The sequence below is a fragment of the Pogoniulus pusillus genome, chromosome 22, assembly GCF_015220805.1.
Source record: "Pogoniulus pusillus isolate bPogPus1 chromosome 22, bPogPus1.pri, whole genome shotgun sequence".
NCBI lineage: Eukaryota > Metazoa > Chordata > Aves > Piciformes > Lybiidae > Pogoniulus > Pogoniulus pusillus.
The window spans coordinates 17,861,220-17,874,269 of NC_087285.1; the positions used below are offsets into that span (position 1 = coordinate 17,861,220).

Below are 13,050 nucleotides of genomic sequence, written 5' to 3' on the forward strand. Positions count from 1 at the left end.
CTATGGCCTCATGTGTAAGGCTGGAGAGGCATAGCAGAGGGCAGGGTGAAGCAGAAGGTGCAGCAGGAGCATCCCTGGAATGACTTCCATTCTGTGTCATCTTGGGGATGGCAATCTGGTATCATTCCTGAGCCTCACAGGAGGGACTTCAGTCTCCTGGGTGAGATGGGAGTAGGCACAAACACTGTGGCTTATGAGCCTGTTGTGCTGAGGGAGGGTAAGGCCACCCAGGCTGTTACATCTGGGGGGTAGGAATATGCAGACTGGCTTGGTTAGTCAGAGGTCTGATCCATGGGCACCCCATACTCGGCTTGGAGGACAGCTGGATTTTGTCAGTGAGGACCATAAAGCCAGTCAGTGGGTTTTGCTGGTTTGCCTGTCTGGGCTTTAGGGAACCAGCTCACCTGAGGCCAGGAAACCTGCCTGCTCAACACACAGGGAAACCAGTGCTCTGGTAGAACAGGTGGAAGTGGATCAGCTGGTCTGAAATGGGAGAAAGCTGAATGTTGGCAATCTTATCTGAGCCACCACTTATGGCGAGGGCTGCACAGCATGCTGGATAGCATCCCCAGGGCAGAAGCATGGCAGAGTCCTGGGGTAGGAAAGCCCACCTCATGTTTTGGAAGTCAGCAGGCTTGGTCCTCAGGGGCAGGGTTAGAGGCATGGTGGAGAATTACAGGGTGCTAACTCCTCGTGGTGGCATTTCCTAGCCTGTGCTGGGGCAGCACTACCCCTTCTGAGCTCTGGCTGCTGGGCTTTTGTCTGGCTGCCCATCACTTAGTGCAAAGCTTGAGGTCCACCTCTGGGTAGGTACCTCATGCCTTCCCAATCTGCTCACCCCCTGGCAGTGAAGGCACAAGGCAGGGGTACCCCATGCAGATTTGGGTCAGAGTACCATGCCATGGGAGGTCTGAAACAGCTTTGGTGAGCAGGATGTGGGGTCAGAGCATCAGCTCCACTTCCCTCTGCACCTTCCTAGGGGCTGCCTATTCTTTTATTGTTTTAAATGTTTGATTATTTTTAATGATTTTAGATTAAAGTGCAATTATTTTCAATTAGTAGTTGCACTCCTTAATTATGGAGATGGATTAGATGCTGCTCATTATTAATTAGATTTTTACCTTTTCACTGATTATGACTTTTATCAGCCACTTCCCACACTCCTGCTCTCCCCATCCTACCTGCCTTTCCTCTGATGTCACCCCAAACCCCACTGCTTCCCAGCACCCTGCAGCAGCAACCCCAGGGCTTTTAAAGGCTGTCTAGAAAACACAAATCAATGTTATCGGCTGAGAAGCTGCAGCTGATTCTTTTAAAAGCCCAAATACCAGGTGATGTCATTTTGTGGATAAAAAAACACTAAAAGAAAGCATTAACATTCTGCCTTCCTCTGCCAGTGCCTGCAAGAGAAACTGTCTCCTAATGACTTACTGCAGCAGGAGAAGGACCCTGCTGTTCCCTGCAGGCAGAAGGGGCTCGATCCCTCCTCCTGCTGCCTTGCCCCTGCCCCATCTTGGTGTCTGTGTACAGGAAGGTTTGACCTGCCTGGGCTATATAGTGGACTTTGTTTGTCCCTGCTGTTTGTACAGCAAGCTGCCTTCTTTCTTTTCATTTCATCTGCTGCTTTTCAGGTAGCTCATCAAATCTAGGAGTTGTCTTGCTGTTGCTCTCAGCCCCTCCTCTCTGCTGTCTGCATCTCCCTCCCTGTCATCACACAATCCCAGAACGTCAGGGGCTGGAAGGACCTCACCTTGTTCCTGAGGGAGGTCTCCTTTCTGCTTCTCCTGGAAGCCCCAACACCCACCCTTTATCAATCCATCCTCATTTCATTTGAAGCCTTCTTCTGATTTGCACATTCTCACGGGGGGGTTTGAGGCATCTCCTTGAATATTTGCCCTGACCTTTCTCTGCTTGCCTCTGTCCCTCTCCCCTTGCTGCTTCCCTGGGTGGAGGGCAGTGGATGCTGCCTGGGTGGGTGCCAGGTCTGGTCCTTTTAACTTTTTTTGTGATAGGCACAGACTGCTTTGCCCCTTTGCCTGCTGTTTTGGAGGGTTAGGAAGTGCACAGGTCCTTGTGTCCCATGGAGAAGAGACAAAACCAAACGGTGGGCTCCAGGGAGGCATTTTCATCTCTGAAAAGCTCATCTTAACTCTCTGCTTGCTCATTCAGGTCCTCTCTGTGCCACAGGTGTGACAGTCTGGTGCCTCAGAGCTCTTTGGCTTCGGTGCAATGTCAACAATTCTGAAATGTGAGTGTTTGGTGTGAACCCAGGGGGACCTGCTGGGATCGTGTGTGCTGGACACTGCACCCTGGCAATGAATCTCCTTCTGTGCCCCGTTGTAGGGTTTGGACGGGAAGATAAGGAGAGAGAGAAGGAAAAGGACAAGGAAGAAGACCAGGGAGAGAAGGAAAAGGAAAAGACTGTGGAAGAAAAAGAGAAGGACAAGGAAAAGAGAAAGAAGAGAGAGGAAGAGGAAAAGGTAGGGTAATGATAGTTTTCTGCAGATTGGTTCCTGAACTCCTTGCCAGAGAATTTCTAGCTCTAAAGTCCCCAGAATGGTGCTCAGGGTGAGCCCAGCTCTGTTGGGGCTTGGACCAGCTGTGCCACTGGCTCTACAGTGTCTATGGGGCACCCAGCACCCTAAGCACCTGCTGCCTAGCACATGGTGGAGTGGGGCCAGCTCCTGTGAGGAAGATCAGTGTCCCAGGGGGAGGCAGGCAGCGATGCAGCAGGGCCACATCTGCTAGTGAGCATCGTGCAGCAGGGATGTGGATGATACAGACCTCCCAGGTTGTCACCGAGCCCTGTGGAGGAGGATGCTTGGCACAGGCCAGGGTTTGTAAGGTGTTAGAGAGCACCAACCCCAAATGATTTACAGCCTGACTGCATAGGGGAGCTACGTCTGACCCATGGCAACCCCATACCTCCAGTGGTGGAGCTGTGCCATCCATGGTGTAGAAATCACACTGTGTGCTTGGCTTTTCCATTGAGAGGCAACTCTCCTCCAAATAGTCCCAGGTAGTTCTCTTTCCTTTTCCTCCTGTTTCAATCCAAATGAGCTGCTGTTGTGGACAGTGATGCTATCCACACTGCACACACCACCAAGTCCTCACTTTTTGCTCTGGATGTCTCTGCAGGGCCAGGTGCTCTCATGAATTCAAAGCAGCACTAGTGGTGCAAACCTTGGCATGAGGTACCCATGAGACTAGACATCTCTCTGATTTCAGACTCTTGAGCAGCAAGCAGGGTGCCAGTGTCCCTGGTGACACTTGTCCTTCTCGCTCTGCCCCTGCAGGAAGACAGGGAAGAGGATAGGAGGAGGAGCAGCAGCTCTGGCAGGGACTTGGCAGAGGTAACCACACCACCAGGCTGGGGAGCCTGGCTGCTCTCCAGCATGCCAGACCTGTGGGGTTTGCACCTACAAACCCCTGTGTGGGTGCTGGCTATGGGTGCAATCAAATACCTAGAGGTACTGGGGGATGGAACATGGAGCACTCAGCACCCTCCTCACATGCTGTCCGTTTTCATTCCTGCTCCAGGAGTCCAGCAGTGACAAGGAGGATGAGCAAGAAGACAAAGACTAGCCTTTCCATGCCACAGCTGCAGTGCTTGCCCTGGGCACACCACAGTGCAGATGCCAGTGGCAGCTTCTGCCGGAGGGGTCTTGGGACACTTTTAGCCAAATAAAAGTTTGTGGGCTCCAGAAAGAAATGTCATTTATTCATCCAGTTATGCTGCCTCTACTCAGTGCTATCTGTCCCTCTCAAGAAAGAAAGAGCCAAGGTAAGGCAAGAGGTGGGGAGTGGGATCTGAGTGAGCAGGTTTTGTTCCAGACCATTAAAAAGTCTGGAATGAAATCCAGGGCCTCTGGCTGCCTGACTCTGTGTAGTCCCCCTGCTAAGGAGTACCAATATCCTCTCTGTCCTCTCCGTGCTGCTTGCTACGGGATGGAGCAGCCTGAATGGGCTCTCGATGCCTGGGGCTGTGCTGAGCTGTTACAACTGACTCCGATTTCAGATTTATCCAAGCCAAACTAAAACCAGTTATGGGGAGGTGGGGGGGAAACCTCCGCACAATCTTTCTGCGGCGCTGCACGGATGCGCAGCCAGCCTGGAGCTGGACCCGGAGCTGGGGAGGGAGCGGGGGGATCAAATAAACAAAACCCTGGGAAAAATGAGCTGGCATCGCCATCTACCGGGGCTGGGCCGTGTGGCAGCGGGGCCCTGGGTTTCGTAACCGCCTAGCTGTTTTGTAAGGTCGGGGGCAGGGAGCGCACCGGGGCTGCTGGCGGGGTCCAGCCCTGCTGAGAAGAGGGACCTCGGAGGAGACTGTGCCAGCACCGCGACCCACCGCTGCTGCTGGTGCTGGGCCAAGGCCAGAAGTCTCCACGTCGATAAAAACTTCAATGCAAACCCTCACACAAGTTCTCCTTGCTGCTCTGCTTGCCTTGGTTTGCTCTCCTTGAGGAGGCTATTTTTTGAAGGTGTCTTCCTGAGCAATGCAGATTCCAGATAATCTCGAGTTTAAAAGCCAACACCTTGGAGGATTTGACTTGAAACCATAGAGTATGGCTTTAGATGTTGTTTTCATGGAACAAACATGGCTGGCTCTTGTATAACCACAACAAACAGCAGGAAAGATGCTGAGGAATGTTGTCTTAATTGTCCATCACAAAGGTTAAAGGGGAAACATGGGAAAACAAGCAACTCCCAGATCTAACCCAGTGCACTGGACTGGCTTGAGCAGAGAAAGGTCAAGTTTAAATCTCTTCTTGCTCCATGAATGAGGCCAATGCAAAAGAACACTGTCTGGGGTTATTTTGCATATCTGACTTCCCCCTCCTTGCAAGCATGCAGGACTCTTGCACAAGACAGAGCCTACTTCCAAACAGCACATGGAGTTAAGGCGTTTTACAGTCCCTTCAGGCCATGTTCCCACAGGATGGGAATCTCTTGGAATAAATTCTCTGCATCTGAACACAAAAAAGGAAGACTCTGCCTTTGCCTTTTAGGTTAAAGGTTGGAAGCATTTCAAGCTTGCTGTGCCAGGTCCTATTTTCTGAGGCTAGGCATGCCTGTAGATGCTCAATTTGAGTTGAGAGGTGTCACATCTGGCTGGAGTGAGGTTCTGCTTTTCAACTGATGACAGATATCTCACCTAACAAGCTAAAAGACCTAAGCTTGTCCTTTGCACCTTGTGCCTTGGCTCCTGAAGTGGGTCAAGCTTGCAAATGGCTGTCTGCAGCACTGCCATGCCCTCACACTGACCCAAATGTCAGCACCATCATGCCCTCAGGGCCAGTGCTGGGTACAACAAGTGAGAGCTGAGCCAGGGAAAGGTCTTAATGTTCCTTGTTTGTGCTTTATGGGCCTTGCTTTAGGCCAGTGCACTAAACTGTGTGCATACAGAATATGTGCAGTTGGATCCCTGTGGCACAAGAGCAAAAAGCTAAACACACCCAGGAATCAGCTGTGCGATCATCCAGACATCTCCTCTGGCAGCTGAGATGTTTCCTGTTGTGCTTTCATCACCTCACCCTGCACCTACCTTGCTCCCCTCTGTGCCTGTGTACTGCCCTGAACTGGTCAAGTTTTGCCAGAAAGTTGCAGAGGTGAAAACCATTTCACATCACCTGGTGCCCCTATGCCCTCATTGCATCTCAGCCCTGGACTGAAGCCAGGTGACATGAATGGGTGTGTAGCATGAGCATTAAGGCTCTGAAAACACTTGGTGAGTGAGGCAAAAAGCAGGTAGAACATTTGCCTTTTGGGGGATGTTGAGGTCTCAGCTGCAGGTGGACAGTGGCTGTCCTACAGGACATGGCCATGGAGAGCTGGGCATCTCCTAGCACAACACTGGTGTGCTTGGCTGGGTGTTTGCCCACAGATGTGACAGCCAGCAGCTTCCCAAGAGCTTCTGGGCGTAAAGTCTGACTTCATGGGGGTGTTTAACCACCTGACTTGCTTGAAGCATCTGCAAGGTTCAAGCAGGGTCTCCTTGGAGCTGATGTCCCAGCTGACTGGGAGAGGAGTACATATAGAGCTGTGCCAAGTGCCCATCACGCAGACTCTGGAGGGGTGGAGTAGGAAAAGAAGACCAGCAAGAGAAACTGGCAGAGTGGAGTTACTTAAGCAAGCCTTGTTTACATACATTTACTCCTCTTTATATAATAACCTCAGCTGGTCCCTGGGGAGCAGGAAGGGTTGTGCTGCCCCTGCTCACAGTGTCTAGGGGTATTTCAGGGACCTCACACAGCACATGGTAATCATAGAATCAACCAGGTTGGAAGAGACCTCCATGATCATCCAGTCCAACCTAGCACCCAGCCCCACCCAGTCAACTAGACCATTGGCACTAAGTGCCTCAGCCACGTTTTGCTTCAACACCTCCAGGGATGGCAACTCCACCACCTCCCTGGGCAGCCCATTCCAATGCCAATCACTCTCTCTGCCAACAACTTCCTCCTAACATCCAGCCTAGACCTCCCTTGGCACAACTTGAGACTGTGTCCCCTTGTTCTGTTGCTGGTTGCCTGACAGAAGAGCCCAACCCCACCTGGCTACAGCCTCCCTTCAGGTAGTTGTAGACAGCAATGAGGTCACCTCTGAGCCTCCTCTTCTGCAGGCTGCACACCCCCAGCTCCCTCAGCCTCTCCTCATAGGGTTTGTGTTCCAGGCCCTTCACCAGCCTTGTTGCCCTTCTCTGGACACCTTCCAGCACCTCAACATCTCGAACTGAGGGGCCCAGAACTGGACACAGTACTCAATGTGGGACCTTGTAGCAGCAGAGATGCCAAGAGAGCTTAGGCATGGAGAAAGAAGTGATTTCTGTAACACTGCATGCAGAGATGCCCCCAAATGAAAGTGTTTGTCTATAAATGTCAACCATTTCAGAACAGAAAGGTTGGACTTCTATTCTGTGATGAAAATTTTCATCCTCCATCTAAAAGCTTTATTATATAAAGTGTCCTATTAGAGAAACAAGCCTCTTTAAGGTAAAGATCAAAAAGAAATCTTTCCTCTGTTCCAGAGTGACCTTCTTCATGGAAAATTTCAAGCTGCTTTTTCATTCCACTGAAAAATGGAAACAGGTAGAAATCCTGTTTGACTTTGCCAGAAAAGCTGATTCCTGGAGCCCTGCTTATGCTCTGCTAATCTCTGCAGAGTGCTGGGCAGAGGTTTCCTGTGAAACAGTTCTGCATCTCTTGCACTGAATAGGAAGAAAAGAAAACCCAAATGGAACTTGAGCCTTGCAAGTGAAGGGTGTTTTGGAAGGTCAGATCCCTTCTTCTGGAGACCACTCACACTTGCTCCTGCCTCTGTGCTGCATCCTGCTGCAATTTGTCCCCTCGTTCTGAAAATCTGTAAAATAAGACTTTTTGCTGTGCTACTTAGAATCCTAGAATCAACCAGGTTGGAAGAGACCTCGAAGATGATCCAGTCCAACTTGGCAGGTAGAAGTTGTAGCAGAGTTGTATTCTCTCTCCATTCTTCTTTGGAGACTTCCAAGGCCTGTCTGGATGTGTTCCTCTGTGATCTGTGCTAGACTGTGTGGTCCTGCTCTGGCAGGGGAGTTGGACTCGATGATCTCCTTGGGTGCCTTCCAACCCCTGACATCCTGTGAGCCTGTGTGTATTCACTAGGCTGCTTGGGATTCATTTGCATTAAAATGACTCTAATGATACACAGCTTCCACCTTCTCTCCTTTGCAAACCCTCTTAGTATTTGCTCTTTTGGAAGAGCAGAACAGACTCTCTGCTCCCCAAACCTCAATGCAACTCATTCCTAAAATCCGCAGGGAAATGGTGCCAGGCTTCTTGCAAAGGGAAACCTGCAATTTGCTGCAGCAGATCCACAAGGACAGGTTTTTGAGTGACAGATCTTCTGCTGAGTGCTAGCAGCTCGAGCTCTTTAAAAGCTGTGAGGTCCCTGTGTTATGAAAGGGTACTGGTGGTGACTCACTCACCCAAACACAACTCACCTGCCGTCCAAAGTGCAGTGAGAGGTGGAGGCTAAACAACCCATGATAAAAAAAAAAAGGGCACAGCCAGAAATACTCATCTGCTTCTGAGCAGAAAGCTCTGCCCAGGCCGTGGCTGCTGAGCCAGGGAGCCCATGGGAAGTGATTTACAATCGTGGTAGAGATGCAGCTCTGCTCACCCTGCCTGAAACCCAGCCCGGCGCCTGTGTTCAAGGCTTCACATCAGCTGGCTGAGGGGAAGCATGGGCGGCAGGAAGGCACTGAGCAACCCCCTACATTTCTTCCCGAGGATTTAAGGTGTTTTGTTATACGTGGTCAGCCATGGTTCTTAGCTGGAATTTGGGCAACTGGTTTTACAGGAGCTCTTTTATCCTCACAAAGAACTACGCTGAATTATGGTGATGGTGGAGGAGATGCTGGAGCTGAACGAATAAATACCAGGGCAGAGGATGAGGAGGCGACATATACAAAAGCTCGTCTGAAAGAATGTCCGTACAGGAGCCAACACCAAGAGCAGAGAGCAGAGGAAAGACCTGCAGCACCTTGGGCAGTGCAGGTGGAGCAAGAGCTCCCCTGCAGGTCTTGGCTACCGAGCAAGAATATTCATGGAGGAGATGCTCATTTGCAGGACCTCACAGCTTTCCCTGCATGCAGACAACCCTGCTGGCATCAGCAGATTCATTCCCAGTCAGCGCTCTGTGAAGACAGCTGCGCTCCTCCTCTAGTTAGCACCCTCTTGTCATCCATTTAGACGAGAGATGAGTAGGACAAGCTGGACCCTGGGCATGACCGCAGAGCCCACCCGCTACCACTTACAGCTTCCTCTGGCAAAGCGCAAAGGCAGAGCTGGGTGCCCGCCAGCCCTGCTGGCATCTGTGCCAGGTGGGTGGGAGCTAACCAGGCAAAGCAGAAAAAGGAAGAAATGAGGGAGGCGGCACGTACACGCTCCTCACTGCGGCGAGGTGCCAGGGCCGCCCCGGCTGGCCGACGAGCAGGGCAGGGAAGCCCGGCAAGCACCCAAGCTGCAGCGACGGGCAGCCGTGGCATCACCCCAGGCTGCACATCCAAGGCAGGCACAGGGACACACAGCAGCTTGTGAAGCTGGTCACTTGTCTCTAACTCTGCCCTAACAATTGATTATAGAACAGCTCTCCCCAGCCAGAAGATGAAGTGAGCGATGTGACCTGCAGCTCTCGGATCCCTGTGGACACCAACCCCCCTGGAAATGGCAGAGCTTGCTGCATTGTAAAGGTGGAGTCATGTCCTCAGAGAGTGCGTTGCTTTGCAGGTTTTCCTTCTCTAATCACATGCTGCTGAGCAAGCTGTGCTGCCCTTGGGTCCTTTCATGGGATCTCCTGCAAATAGAGAATCTTCATCAGCTTTGAAACATCAATGAAACAATTGCGTGGCATGAAGGCAAGATGCTAGCATCCTTTCACCACAGACCGTGGCCTTGTCACCTACCCTAGGGCTTCCCCCTGGGTTTTTGCTGTACTCCTTTCTCAGGAATATGTGTCCTGTATATGACTATCCATGGAGTAAGACACTTCCATGATTTTATGTGAAACTGGCTTCCAAGACCAAGTGATGATGTTTTGCCAACCTCTTTGCCAAGATGTCTGGCTCAAGAGAAGTAAAATGAGCCAGATATGGATCTGGGCTCTCCCCCTTGGACTCTCCAGTTTCCAGGAGTTCAGGCACAAGCCCAGTTACATGAGCAATGAGGTAACATTTATATCACAGCTCTGTCCCCTGCCAATCCATGTGACAGTCAACTCATTTCTCTAGGAATGATAACTGCCTCAAGCAAAGTCTGTATGACTCAGAAGGGAAAATATTAAACTTTTCTTTAAGGGAAAATATCAAAGTTTTCTTTAATTCTCCAGCCCTATTTACATCTGATCCTCCTTACTGAAAGAGCCAGGGCCTCTCTCAGCTCTCAAGCAGCAGTTTCAGGACCCAGGAACAATACCATATAATTTACATGATTGCTCCCTGCCCAGTGCCACCTCAGTGCCGTGCTGACCTCGAATACCAAACATCAAGGAGCAGTGTGGTGATTTGTTTGCCTCTGCCCAAGAGAAAACCAGGCATGGAACAGCTTCCCTTATACAGAGACCTGAAAGAAAAGGTGCTTGTTATAAAAGACAAGCCATGACTGCAGACAAGAAGTTACCACCACCACCTGCTTCCACCTCCTTTTGCTTTGTTTCCCAGGACCAGCTGTGAACCACCAGTGGCAAATGAAGAGCCCTGGTGGTTGAATAACATCCTGGACCTGGAAATACTGTGATGCAAAGAAAGCAAACATTCCAGGAAGCTGATGTGTTTGTTGACAGCCTGGGAGGCATACAATGCAAATAACTCCCTGCATGTTATTTGCGTGTACCGAGGTGTAAAAATGATTCCTTAGGCCAACTCTCAAGACTGGCAGACAAGCTGGGATTCAGGTGCAGCACTGCTGAAAGGGTGCTGTAAGACATGGAGGTGTCAGTAGGTTGGCACAGAGGCATGAGTAAGGTCTACATGCATGCTGAAGCTGGATTTGGCCCTTACTCTTTGCCTGAAGCAGAAAAAAAACAACCCAAAGCCTGATCCTGTGCAGGTTACACTGCCTCTTACACATCTGTGCCACTGTCAGCTCTGTGTAGCCCTTGCTGGTGGCAATGCTTCTCCCCAGCTGGGGTGCTGACACTTTCCTCCCTCTGCTGCTTTTGAAACAGGGAAACTCGTTTTGCTTCTCTGCAGCAGGACTTTCAGGTCTGACAGCAGCAGCCTCATCTGTGCAGGAGGAGGCTGGTGAGCAGAGCAGGGAAAAACAGGTCATGACATTCCCAGTGCATATTCCTGTTTAGCAAGTGTTTGTGGTGCCTTTGAAGTGAACCTAAGGAACCCACAGGTATTTTGAATAACAGCAACAAAAAAGACACCACTGGGAAGGTGCTGCCACCTCTGAACCACTCCTCAATCCCTAACACGTCAAAATCAAATGTCAGTGCTTGCAAAGTGAGAAAGTGAGCAAATATAGCTGGTATGAAACCCCTGATCCCCAAACTGGGCTGCCAAGAGCCTGGCCCACCTTAATGAAGCTGTACTGGAGCCTCAGCACCACAGCACATGTGAGCCCTTAATGAAGCTGTACTGGAGCCTCAGCACCACAGCACCTGTGAGCCCTTAATGAAGCTGTACTGGAGCCTCAGCACCACAGCACATGTGAGCCAGAGGAGGAGTTTGTTTCTCCTGTAGCAACAGCAACACCTGGAACTCCTCACCTTCCACTGACCCTGGGCTGTTTCCCACTTTTTAAGTGAAGAGGGGTTGGAAGGAGGGGAAAAAAATAAGTAAATGAGGAAATCTGGAAAGAGCTCCTAAAAACAGAATGATCTGTTCTGCATTATGCAAACTGTGAAGCTCTCATCTGGCCAGCAGAGTGGTAAGCATCTGGCTGAGTGGTTAGCATTAAGCATTTAAAGTTTGTTTATCTATATATTTTTTTCCCTTGTTTGTTTTAAAGCTATGTACCAAGTCAGCAAAAACACATCAGTGACAAGTAAAAGCATTTGGAGTTCAGAGCCAGCCCAGCTCTGGATGGAATGAAGAAAACAAATTGTTCTTGTGCTGGTGCTAATGAAGCCTGATTTCCAGTGGACTCGTGTGTCCTGGTTGATTGATTTTTAACTGCATTATGCAAAGGCAGCAGCACGTCCTCACTGCTTGCAAGGCACTGGGCAGCCCACACACGTGAGAATGGTTGTGAAGTGAATCAGTGGGTTGGGGGAAGAATGAGGGAGGCCCCAGGGGTTAGCCTGGTGTCTCCCAGAAGAGCTGTCTGGGGTGATGTAAGATGCTTCTCACCTGATTCTTGTGGCTGAGCCACACAAACAGGTTATGAGAGCACTCTTCAAGCACACCACTGCGTGGTGGCTAAGATCAATCACCTTTATTTCACAGTTTAGGAGACATGAACATGTCTTTGTTGAGAAGTAATCTTTAGTCTGGTGAGAGCTACCTGGTGGTAATCTTCTGGTTCAGTGAATAGCCAAGTTTGGTGAGAAAACAGCCACAGCAAGAACTAAACCCCGAGAGGAGGATGTCTAGTGTTAATGAAAAACACCCATGGGACAACTGCTGGGGAAAGCGATGTGGAGGGCAATCAGAGACTGATCCTGCAAATGGGGAGCATGGAAAATGTCTCCTGTGGGGCAGAGTCCCTGGCAGCCCCACAATGTTACCGAGGCAATAGCTGTACCCAATGCTATGCTCAGGAGCTGTTGAGATTTAATGCCTCTCATGAACTATTTAATGTAATTACAGTAGATTTTGAAACAAAACCTGCTCCACAGCCCAAACCTCTGCCAGCCACTCCCTTAAATGGGACACCAGATTCACCAGCACTCCAGTCCTACTGCTGATCTCCCTCCCTGACCATCCCTTCCAGTACATTCATGGGTTTGTTTTTGAGAACACACAAAAGAGCCCTTGAGGAATGTGCATAATCGTTATATAAAGTCTGATCTACAAAGCTCCAGAGTTGCCAAATTTCATCTGTTTTCCCCACCTGCTATGCAAGAGCTGCCAGCCTCTTGCTGTATGACTCTGTGGCAGGAGGTATCTTCTTTGGGACACAGAACCCCTCCTGGGGGACTGCCTCCTTAAAGAGTCTGAACTTGTTCAACTCCAGGTAAGTAGAGCACCTGAGAGGTGTGCAGTTTCCCATCTACATTGGAGAGATATTCTTTTCCCCAAAAACATCCTGCTATGACAGGTCTGCAGAGTGGGCTCTGCAGAGGGGCCCTTGATGTGCCCCAGCCTTTGGCTTCTCTGGAGCACCGCAATAACCTGTACCACAGCCTTGCTCTGGAGAGCCTCAGCTACCTCAAGCACCCTATGTATTGGACTGTTCCTGAGCACTCCAAGTATCCTGTGCCCCAGCTGATCTGGAGCATCCCACCGTCCTGTCCCCATCCCATGGCACCTTGTGTCCCCCAGACCTTGTGCTCTACAGCACCCCACACCATAGGCTGGCTCCACAGCGCCCTTGTCTACTCTGGAGCACCCCAAAACATCCC

The 13,050-nt window shown here is 50.5% G+C and overlaps 1 protein-coding gene across 2 annotated transcripts in view; it reads left to right on the forward strand.

Annotated features, from left to right (window-relative positions):
- The window catches only part of FAM114A2 (family with sequence similarity 114 member A2), a 19,179-nt gene extending 15,467 nt beyond the window's left edge, over positions 1 to 3,712 (forward strand). The window contains exons 15-18 of one of the 2 annotated variants that reach the window (XR_010306447.1): positions 2,170 to 2,248; positions 2,344 to 2,480; positions 3,297 to 3,353; positions 3,541 to 3,712. The gene's annotated coding sequence lies outside the window, so the exon portion shown is untranslated. The remainder of the gene's footprint in view (positions 1 to 2,169; positions 2,249 to 2,343; positions 2,481 to 3,296; positions 3,354 to 3,540) is intronic. The other variant, XR_010306448.1, reaches the window with a different exon arrangement.
- Positions 3,713 to 13,050: the final 9,338 nt, after the last annotated feature.